Consider the following 11,524-nt stretch of genomic DNA (forward strand, 5'->3'; position numbering starts at 1 on the left):
GGCCAACTCGATCTGGGTTAACCATGCTGGCCGAGCCATTCTGGGCAAGCCATGCTGGTTGACCCAATCTGGGCGAGCCATTCTGGCTGACCCGATCTGGCCGAGCTCCAAAAATGGTGTCGTGGATGGCTGTTTGGTAACATTTTTCATTGAATTGGATTTTTAAGGGATTTGTCCATGCTATCACAGATTTCTAATGCAAAGCGAGCCTCACACTAATAGCTTATATAGGAGAGGTTGTTGCCGCAAGCCTCTCCGATGCACCTTTCATTGATTCAACATTGGTGTCTAGGTGGATCAGATTGTTGGGTTTTCAAATGGTGTATGCTGATGTTGAATCAATGAAAGAGGCATGAAGCAATCTCAGTGCTTTTCCTTGGCTCTCCTTTAGATCATGTTTTCTGATGACTCAATTTTGGAAAAGGTGAGGCAGCGGTTGCCAATCCATGGTGTGTCTTTTTGGTGATTTTAAAACTTGATCTAAACGTGAGCCCTTGTCTAGCACTCTAGCGTTGCTTGGTATAATGGAAATTTGCTATGGGTGCTCGGTGCTCTAGCAATTTGTCATGGTGTACTTATTGCAGCTACATGGGAGCTTTAATATCGAAAGCTCTCGATGAAAAATGGTGGCCAAGACATGCTGGCCAATCCGATCTGGCTTAGCCATTTTCATCGACCCGATCTGGCTCTTCTTTCTCAATCCATCAGCACAAATAAGGGTGGGAGCTTGCGTCTAGCATTTTGGGATGTTTGTGCAAGCGAGCAGGGGAGCTTCTCTTATCGGAACCTCTCTGTGGCCTTTGAATATAGACCTAGTGCTGACGATATCGATGGATATGAGCCTTGGATTCTAAAATTGTTCAGCAAACATTGGTTTTTGTGAGAGATGGGTACGAAAGCACTTCCCGATCGCTACGCGGGAGCTCCCTAAGATTGCCTCTATGCCAACTCGATCGGCACAACATTGGGAATGGTTCGACAGTAGTTGTCATTCCAATGTGTCATCGAGATTTCTTGGAATGCGGCCTTGTCTAGCCATGAGGTGGCTGGTGGGCGCTCTACCAAAGTTTTTTGTGTGCCTATCGGGGCTACAACAAGAGAGGTCATTGCCATGAGCCTCTCCCATGCCCCCCTCATTGATTCAACGCCGGTGTCAAGGTGGATGGATATGTCAAATTTTGAAATGGTGGACGCCGACATTGAATCAATTAGAGGGGCATAAAGCCCACCCTCGAGGTGCTATTCCTCGACTCTCCTTTAGATCATGTTTTCTTGTACTCAGATGGCACAATTTTGGAAAAAGGTTTGGTAGCGGTTGCCAACCCTCACTGTGTCTACTTGGTGATTTTAAAACTTGATCTAAAATGGGAGCCCTCGTCTAGCACCTCCATCCAGTGTTGCTCGAGTATTGAAAAAAATTTTGCTATCGGCACAAATCCCCCAATGAATGCCTACCCTTGGACCCTCTCTCATATCACCTTCTTCGATCACATGACTGACGCAATTATGGAAGAGACTTGGCAGCAGTTGCCATTCTACACCATGTTTGTTCTGCAATTTTTAAGTTGATCTAATGGCAAGCCCTTGTCTAGCCATGAGGTGGGTGCTTGGCACTCTAGCAATTTTTTGTGTGCCTATCGTGGTTACAATGGGAGAGGTGGTTTCTGTGAGCCTTTCCCAGGCCCCCCTCATTTATTGAATAACAATGTCAGGGTAGATGGATATGTCATATTTTGAAATGGTGGACACCGACGTTGAATCAATTAGAGGGGCATGAAGCCCACCCTGGAGGTGCTATTCTTGGACTCTCCTTTAGATCATGTTTTCTTGTCACTCAGCTGGCACAATTTCAAAAAAAGGCTTGGCCAACAGTTACCAGCCCTCACCGCGTCTACTTGGTGATTTTAAAACCTGATCTAAAATGGGAGCCCTCATCTAGCACCTCCGTCCGGTGTTGCTCACGTATTGCATAAATTTTTTCTATCGTCGAAAATCCCCCAAAGAATCCCTAGCCTTGGACTCTCTCTTAGATCACCTTCTTCGATCACTCGATTGACGCAATTACAGAAGAGACTTGGTAGCAGTTGCCATTCCATAGCACGTCTATTCAATGATTACGAAGTTGATCTAATGGTGAGCCCTTGTCTAGCCATGAGGTGGGTTCTTGGTGCTCTAGAAATTTTTTGTGTGCCTATCATGGCTACAATGGGAGCTTTGATAACAAAAGCTCTCGGTGACCCTCCCCAATAGAATCGGTGCTGGTGTTCAAGAAAGACACGTTATTTGGATTTGGAATATTGGCACCAGCATCCTTTCTATTGGGAGGGCTGTGAAGCCATCCCGATTTTGCTATGCGAGGGCTCTCTCCCCAGAGTCGTTCTCTTTGCAACAACTTCTTTGGCACAAAATTTTTGGAATGGTTCGGCAGTAGTTGTTGTTCCAATGGTGCCATTGTGGTGGTTGCCTAGGCAGCGATCTGAAGGGCGAGCCATCGTCTAGCAGTTGGGCTCCACATCACGAGTGACAGGGGAGCCTTTGTTATCAGAAGCTCACCATGGCCATTCGATTAGAATAGCCATTGCTTTTATTGAGGAAGGACGAATGCAGCCTCGAATTCCAAACAAAATTGACGATGTTAGATCAATATAAGAGCAAAATGAAGTAACAACAACCCGTTTTCTATGCGCGGCTCCCCAAAGTTACTCTTCTTTCTCACTCCATTCCCACAATTTTGGGAGTTGTTCGACAGCGGTTGTCATTCCAATGTGTCATTGCGGTGATCTAGAGAGTGATCCTAAGGGCAGGAGCTTGTGTCTAGAATTTGGGATGTTTGTGCGAGTGAGCAGGGGGAGCTTCTCTTATCGAAACCTCTCTGTGGCCTTTGTATATAGACCCTGTGGTGACAATATCGATGGATGCGAGCCCTCGGATTCCAAATTTTTTCATAGCTAACATTGGTTTTTGTGAGAGATGGGTACAAAAGCACATCTTGATTGCTACACGGGAGCTCCCTAAGGTCGCTTCTATGCCAACTCGATCGGCACAACATTGAGAATGGTTCGACAGTCGTAGTTGTTCCAATGTGTCATCGGGGGATGTCTTGGAAAGTGGCCTTTCAAGGGCCAGCTCGCGTCTAGCACTTGGATTGTGCATCATGTCACAAGCGAATTTGGAGATCTCTCTATGAATGACAACATGGTGATTGCAAGAGAAAATTGTCTTAGCCAGAGCATTGGCCTCGGGCCATTGTGACGGCCTTGCAATTTCTCTTTAATTGCAACCTATGTTTGCACAGTAGCAGAGTTTGCATGTAAGATGGGCCTTGTTCTTGACAATTCTAGGAGATGACCTCTGGAACTTTTGGATTGGACCCCTTCAAGGAAAAATTCATCTAGTTGATCTGATGAGCTCGATGACCATTTCAGTCTCTTGGCTCCATGAATTCACATCTCCTAACCGATGACAATCTTTTGCTCCTCTGTCGATCTCATAAAAAATTGGGTCATGGATGGCTATTTGGTCAGAATTGTCAATGATTTGGATTTTTAAGGCAGATGTCGGTGTGTTCGCTAATTTCTAATGTAGAGCGAGCCTCACACTAATAGCTTATATAGGAGAGGTTTTTGCTGCAAGCCTCTCCCATGCCCCCCTCATTGATTCAATGCCGGTGTCAAGGAAAATGGAAATGTCAAATTTTGAAACGGTGGACGCCGACGTTGAATCAATTAGAGGGGCATGAAGTCCACCCTTTAGGTGCTATTCCTTGACTCTCCTTTAGATCATGTTTTCTTCTCGCTCAGCTGGCGCAATTTTAGAAAAAGGTTTGGCAGCGGTTGCCAGCCCTCACAGCGTGTACTTGGTGATTTTAAAACTCGGTCTAAAATGGGAGCCCTCATCTAGCACCTCCGTCTGGTGTTGCTCGGGTATTGCATAAATTTTTGCTATCGACGTGAATTCCCCAACGAATGCCTACCCTTGGACTGTCTGTTAGATCACCTTCCTCGATCTCTCGACAAATGTAATTACAGAAGAGACTTGGCAATGGTTGCCATTCTACAATGAGTCTGTTCAGTAATTTTGAAGTTGATCTAATGGCGAGCCCTTGTCTAGCCATGAGGTGCGTGGCAGGTGCTCTAGCAAAGTTTTTTGTGTGCCTATCCCAGCAAAAATGGGAGAGATTGTTGTCGCAAGCCTCTCCCGTGCCCCCCTCATTGATTCAACACCGGTGTCAAGGCAGATGGATTTGTTGAATTTTGAAATGATGGAAACCAACGTTGAATCAATTAGAGGAGCATGAAGCCCACCCTCAAGGTGCTATTCCTCGACACTCCTTTAGATAATGTTTTCTTGACACTCACTTGGTGCAATTTTGGAAAAAGATTTTGGCAGTAGTTGCCAGCCCTCACCGCATCTACTTGGTGATTTTAAAACTTGATCTAAAATGGGAGCCCTTGTCTAGCACCTCCGTCCATTGTTGCTCGGGTATTGCATAATTTTTTGCTATCAGCGTGAATCCCCCAATGAATTCCTACCCTTGGACTCTCTCTTAGATCACGTTCTTCGATCACTCGATCGACGCAATTACGAAAGAGACTTGGCAACGGTTTCCATTCTACAACGCGTCTGTTCTGCAATTTCAAAGTTGATCTAATGGCAAGCCCTTGTCTATAGCCATGAGGTGGGTGCTTGGCACTCTAGAAATTTTTTTTGCATGCCTATCATAGCTACAATGGGAGAGGTGGTTGTTGTGAGCCTCTCCCGTGCCCCCCTCATTGATTCAACATTGCTGTCAGGGTGGATGGATATGTCAGATTTTGAAATGGTGGATGCGGACGTTGAATCAATTAGAGGGGCATGAAGCCCACCCTTGAGGGTGCTATTCTTGGACTCTCCTTTAGATCATGTTTTCTTGTCACTCAGCTGGCGCAATTTTGGAAAAAGGTTTGGCAGCGGTTGCCAGCCCTCACCATGTCTACTTGGTGATTTTAAAACTTGATCTAAAACGGGAGGCCTTGTCTAGCACCTCCATTTGGTGTTGCTCGGATATTGCATAAATTTATGCCATCGGCATGAATCCCCCAATGAATTCCTATGCTTGGACTATTTCTTAGATCACCTTCTTTGATCACTTGACTGACGCAATTATGAAAGAGACTTGGCAGTGGTTGCCATTCTACACCGCGTCTATTCTGCAATTTCAAAGTTCATCTAATGGAGAGCCCTTGTCTATAGCCATGATATGGGTGCTTGGCACTCTAGAAAATTTTTTTGTGTGCCTATTATGGCTACAATGGGAGAAGTGGTTGCCGCGAGCCTCTCCCATGCCCCCCTCATTGATTCAAAGCTGCTATTAGGGTGGATGGATATGTCGTATTTTGAAATGGTGGATGCCAACGTTGAATCAATTAGAGGGGCATGAATCCCACCCTCGAGGGTGCTATTCCTGGACTCACCTTTAGATCATGTTTTCTTGTCACTCAGCTGGCGCAATTTCAGAAAAAGGTTTGGCAGTGGTTTCCAGCCCTCACCGCGTCTACTTGGTGATTTTAAAACTTGATCTAAAATGGGAGCCCTTGTCTAGCACCTCTGTCTGGTGTTGCTGGATTATTGCATAAATTTATGCCATCAGCGCAAATCCCCCAATGAATGCCTATCCTTGGACCCTCTCTTAGATCACCTTCTTCGATCACTCAACCGACACAATTACGGAAGAGACTTGGCAGCAGTTGCCATTCTACACCGTGTCTGTTCTATGATTTTGAAGTTGATCTAATGGTGAGCCCTTGTCTATAGCGATGAGGTGGGTGCTTGGCACTCTAGAAAAATTTTTTACATGCCTATCGTAGCTACAATGGGAGAGGTGGTTGCCGCGAGCCTCTCCCGTGCCCCCCTCATTGATTCAATGCCGTTGTCAGGGCGGATGGATATGTCAAATTTTGAAATGGTGGACGCCAACATTGAATCAATTAGAGGGGCATGAAGCCCACCCTCGAGGGTGCTATTACTGGACTCTCCTTTAGATCATGTTTTCTTGTCACTCAGCTGGCGCAATTTTGGAAAATGGTTTGGCAGCGGTTGCCAGCCCTCACCACGTCTACTTGGTCATTTTAAAACTTGATCTAAAACGGGAGCCCTCGTCTAGCACCTCCGTCTGGTGTTGCTCGAGTATTGCATAAATTTTTGCCATTGGTGCGAATCCCCCAATGAATTCCTACACTTGGACCCTCTCTTAGATCACCTTCTTTGATCACTCGACCGACGCAATTACGGAAGAGACTTGGCAGTGGTTGCCATTCTACACCGTGTCTATTCTGCGATTTTGAAGTTGATCTAATGGCAAGCCCTTTTCTATAGCCATGAGGTGGGTGCTTGGCGCTCTAGCAAAAATTTTTGTGTGCCTATCACAGCTACAATGGGAGAGGTGGTTGCTTCAAGCCTCTCCCGTGCCCCCCTCATTGATTCAATTCCGCTATCAGGGCAGATGGATATGTCAGATTTTGAAACAGTTGATGCCGACCTTGAATCAATTAGAGGGGCATGAAGCCCACCCTCGAGTGTGCTATTCTTGGACTCTCCTTTAGATCATGTTTTCTTGTCCCTCAGCTGACACAATTTTGGAAAAATGTTTGGCAGTGGTTGCCAGCCCTCACCGCATCTACTTGGTGATTTTAAAACTTGATCTAAAATGGGAGCCCTCATCTAGCACCTCCGTCTGGTGGTTCTCAGGTATTGCATAAATTTTTTCTATCGGCGCAAATCCCCCAATGAATGCCTACGCTTGGACCCTCTCTTAGATCACCTTCCTCAATCACTCAACTGACACAATTTTGAAAGAGACTTGGCAGTGGTTGCCAGTCTACAGCGCGTCTGTCCAGCGATTTTGAGGTTGATCTAATGGTGAGCCCTTGTCTAGCCATGAGGTGGGTGCTTGGTGCTCTAGCAAATTTTTGTGTGCCTATCGTGGCTACAATGGGAGGCTTTGATAACAAAAGCTCTCGATGACCCTCCCCAATAGAATCAGTGCTGGTGTTTGAGAAAGACATGTTATTCAAATTTTGAATATGGGCACCAGCATCGTTTCTATTGGAAGGGCTGTGAAACCATCCTGATTTTGCTATGTGAGTGCTCTCTCCCCAGAGTCATTCTCTTCGCAACAACATCTTTGGCACAAATTTTTCCAAATGGTTCGACAGCGGTTGTCATTCCCATGGAGCCATTGTGGTGGTTGCCTGGGCAGCGATCTGAAGGGCGAGCCGTCATCTAGCAGTTGGGGGGCTACGCATCATGAGTGACAAGGGAGACTTTGTTATCGAAAGCTCCTTGTGGCTATTTGATCAGAAAAGCCATTGCTCGTGTGAGCAAGGACAAATGTAGGCTCGGATTCCAAACAAAATCAACAACATCAGATCTATATATAAGAGGGGAATGAAGTAGCAGCCCGTTTGCTATGCGCCGCTCCCCAAAGTTGCTCTTCTTTCTCACTCCATTGCCACAATTTTGGGAGTTATTCAAAAATTATTGTCATTCCAATGGTGTCATTATGGTGATCTGGAGAGTAATGCTAAGGGCGGGAGCTTGTGTCTAGAATTTGGGATGTTTGTGCGAGCGAGTAGGGGGGGCTTCTCTTCTCAAAACCTCTTCGTGGCCTTTGTATATAGACCCAGTACCGATGATATCAATAGATGCAAGCCCTTGGATTCCAAATTTTTTCATAGCTAACATTGGTCGTTGTGAGAGATGGGTACGAAAGCACATGCAGATTGCTACGTGGGAGCTCCCTAAGGTCGCCTCTGTGCAACAAACATTTTCCCAACTCGATTGTCATTCCAATGTGCCATTGGGGGATGCCTTGGAAAGTGGCTGCAAAAACTCTCCATGCCCTGTCCTACCCTGTGCAATCTGAACGGCTGTCACACATAGGTTCTGTGGGAGATACTCTTCTTCAGCTCCACCCTAAAGAGACCGTTCGGTGGTCTCCGTTGGCACTTTAGCAACCAGCTCTTCATCATGGGAAAATGTTTGTTGCGATTGAGAAGGATTTTGTCTGTGCGGGTGTACCTCAATAGGCATGTAGGAGGCATATGCCTAGGAAATGGATGTCTCTGAGTGGCCTTACAATTTAGGTGGCTACGTGCACGGTGCATCTTGTACAGACTCGAGGCTTTTTTCCGAGTAGTGGCGACAACGAGTTTGAGGGTAAAGGGTTCCGTATGGGATGTTCTTCCCAAGTGCCTATGAACCAAGGCTCCCTATTAGGCCCTCTCTGGTCGACGATGGGACACTTTCCTCTTGTGTGAAATCTTTGAGCATTGCGAGTTGTGCATGTGCTGTGAACGTCATTCTTGTTGCTTGTGTGGTGGATTATGTTTGGATGCATGACGGAGCGAATGCAAAATTTGGTTTCCCATCGCAGTGGGCATCCCTTGGCTATAGAAGGTCTTGGGGGTCCCCTCGTTGTTAGAAGCTACATGGTTGATCTTGCCTGTAGTCATATTCTTGTCTCAAAGATTAAGCCATGCATGTCTAAGTATGAACTATTTCAAACTGTGAAACTGCGGATGGCTCATTACATTAGTTATAGTTTCTTTGATGGTACTTTTCTACTCAGATAATCATAGTAATTCTAGAGCTAATACATGCACCAAATATTGACTCTTGAAAGGGATCCATTTATTAGATAAAAGGCAAATGCGAGCTTGCCCACTATTTTGGTGATTCATGATAACTCGACGGATCGCACGGACTTTGTGCTGGCGACGCTTCATTCAAATTTCTACCCTATCAACTTTTGATGGTAAGATAGAGGCCTACCATGGTGGTGACAGGTGATGGAGAATTAGGATTTGATTTTGGAGAGGGAGCCTAAGAAATGGCTACTACATCCAAGGAAGGTAGCAGGCGCGCAAATTACCCAATCCTGGTACGGGGAGGTAGTGATAATAAATAACAATACTGGGCTCATTGAGTCTAGTAATTGGAATGAGTACAATCTAAATCCCTTAATGAGGATCCATTGGAGGGCAAGTCTGGTGCCAGCACCCATAGTAATTCCAGCTCAATTAGCGTATATTTAATTTGTTGTAGTTAAAAAGCTCATAGTTGGACCTTGGGTCGTCACGGTCGGTCTGCCTTCTGGGTGTGCACTGGCCCTCACGTCCCTTCTGCCGGCGGCATGTTCCTGGTCTTAATTAGCTAGGTCACAGTTCTGGCACCATTAATTTGAAAAAATTAGAGTGCTCAAAGCAAGCCTACACTCTAAATACATTAGCATGGAATAATGTGATAGGAGTCTGGTCCTATTTCATTGGCCTTCGGGACCGGAGTAATGATTAATAGGGACTATCGGGGGCATTCGTATTTCATTGTCAGAGGTGAAATTCTTTGATTTATGGAAGACAAACCACTACAAAAGAATTTGCCAAGGATGTTTTCATTAATCAAGAATGAAAGTTGGGGGCTCAAAGATGATCAGATACTATCCTAGTCTCAACCATAAATGATGCCGACCAGGGATCGGCGGATGTTGCTCTAAGGACTCCGCCAGCACCTTCTAAGAAATTAGAGTGTTTGGGTTTCGGGGGGAGTATGGTTGCAAGGCTGAAACTTAAAGGAATTGATGGAAGGGCACCACTAGGAGTGGAGCCTGCGGCTTAATTTGACTCAACATGGGGAAACTTACTAGGTCCAGACATAGTAAGGATTGACAGATTGAGAGCTCTTTCTTGATTCTATGGGTGGTTGTGCATGGCCGTTCTTAGTTGGTGGAGTGATTTGTCTTGTTAATTTTGTTAAGGAATGAGACCTCAACCTGCTAACTAGCTACATGGAGGTTCCCCTTTGCGGCCAGCTTCTTAGAGGAACTATGGCCTCCTAGGCCAAGGAAGTTTTAGGCAATAACAGGTCTGTGATGCCCTTAGATTTTTTGGGCCGCACGCACGCTACACTGATGCAACCAACAAGTTTCTCTCCCTGGCCAGAAAGGTTTGGGAAATCTTACCAAATTGCATCATTATGGGGATAGACCATTGCAATTATTGATCTTCAACAAGGAATTCCTAGTAAGCGCGAGTCATCAGCTCGCGTTGACTATGTCCTTGCCCTTTGTACACACTGCTCATCGCTCCTACCGATTGAATGATCTGGTGAAGTGTTTGGATCATGGTGACGATGGTGGTTCTTGTCGGCAATGTCGTGAGAAGTTCATTGAACCTAATCATTTAGAGGAAGGAGAAGTCGTAACAAGGTACCATAGGTGAACCTACGATAGGATCATTGTCGGTTTGAGACCCAAAATCATGTAGGGGATGGAGCTAGCCTCCTCCTTGCCCTCGAAATCTCAGCGACGTGCAGACACTCGGCCCTACAGTGATGTGCTAGATGCCCAAGCTATGGGTCCAGTGCCGTCGATGTCGAGGGTCACATCAAATGCCCATGATCAAAGGAGGTCTCTGCTAGATTGCAATTCAAAGGGGGTCTAAGCCTCATCCCCCGTTGAGATTTCATGGTCCGATCGTGTGCGCAGTGCTTTTCTAGGGATCCATCATTTTGACAGCGGCAAGTTGGGACTGCCACAACCCCCCGTTGCCTTGCCCAGGTGTGTTGACTCGTCACTTGGAGCATTCTATGTTTAGGATGGGTGCACTCACATGATTTTTGAGGCAGGGGCCCCGTCCCCTGACACGGCTCCCCCATGCATTGCCTCCCACCTTTGCGAGGTGATAGGGCGGGACACACCACAGTGTTCCTCATCACACCCATTGGGTGCTTGGGGTTCAAGATGTGACAACACCCAACACACGGGTGCATCGCGCACCTTAGAAATCCAAAGAATGAAGTGCGAGCCAGTGCCTTGCATGCTTGGGTCACCGAAAGACAAAAACATAACAAAATCATGACTCTTAGCAATTGATATCTCGGCTCTCACCACGATGAAGAATGTAGCGAAATGCGATACTTAGCGTGAATTGCAGAATCCCATGAATCATCAAGTCTTTGAACACAAGTTGCGCCTGAGGCCTCGGCCAAGGGCACATCTACTTGGGCGTCGCACTACAAAATTTTACCCTCCCCAGCGAGGAGCGGAGATGGCCGTTTGTGTCCGCAAGTGGTGTGCGGTTGGCTAAAATGAGCATGAGGTCTGTCGATCCATCGCAATGAGTGGTGGCTTGCAAAGGCTGACGTTGGTTTGCGCCGATCGAATGATTCTTCGCAAGGAACTTTATTCTTGGCTCAACGGCCCACCGTAGTGCGGGCATTGCTGCATCTCTACTGCATCCCTAAGTTAAGCATGAGTACCTACTGATTTTAAGCATATCAATAAGCGAAGGAAAAAAAACTTACTAGGATTCCCCTAGTAACAGTGTGCGAATTGAGAAGAGCCCAGCATGAAAATCAATGGTCACGCCTATTGAATTATAGTCTGTAGAAGCATCCTCAGCGACAGACCAGGCCCAAGTCCCTTGGAAGGGGGCACCGAAGAGGGCGAGAGCCCTATCAGGCCCGAACCCTATCGCACCACGAGGCA

At 46.4% G+C, this 11,524-nt stretch overlaps 2 non-coding genes and 2 pseudogenes across 2 annotated transcripts in view; 3 read left to right on the top strand and 1 right to left on the bottom strand.

Moving 5' to 3' along the window:
- The window catches only part of LOC149578909 (uncharacterized), a 27,487-nt pseudogene extending 16,232 nt beyond the window's left edge, over positions 1 to 11,255 (bottom strand).
- On the top strand, positions 8,466 to 10,275 carry LOC149578910 (18S ribosomal RNA; annotated as a pseudogene).
- On the top strand, positions 10,894 to 11,047 carry LOC149578911 (5.8S ribosomal RNA). Its single transcript, XR_016358159.1, has one exon. It is a non-coding gene; the product is annotated as a 5.8S ribosomal RNA (ribosomal RNA).
- A 16-nt stretch (positions 11,256 to 11,271) lies between the features above and the next one.
- LOC149578912 (25S ribosomal RNA) overlaps positions 11,272 to 11,524 on the top strand; it is a 3,298-nt gene continuing 3,045 nt past the window's right edge. Inside the window, exon 1 of the ribosomal RNA XR_016357952.1 lies at positions 11,272 to 11,524. This exon is cut by the window's right edge and continues 3,045 nt beyond it. This is a non-coding gene — a ribosomal RNA (25S ribosomal RNA).

This window comes from Cupressus sempervirens, chromosome 1 (genome assembly GCF_028749045.1).
Source record: "Cupressus sempervirens isolate cs-2001-9-10 chromosome 1, ASM2874904v1, whole genome shotgun sequence".
NCBI lineage: Eukaryota > Viridiplantae > Streptophyta > Pinopsida > Cupressales > Cupressaceae > Cupressus > Cupressus sempervirens.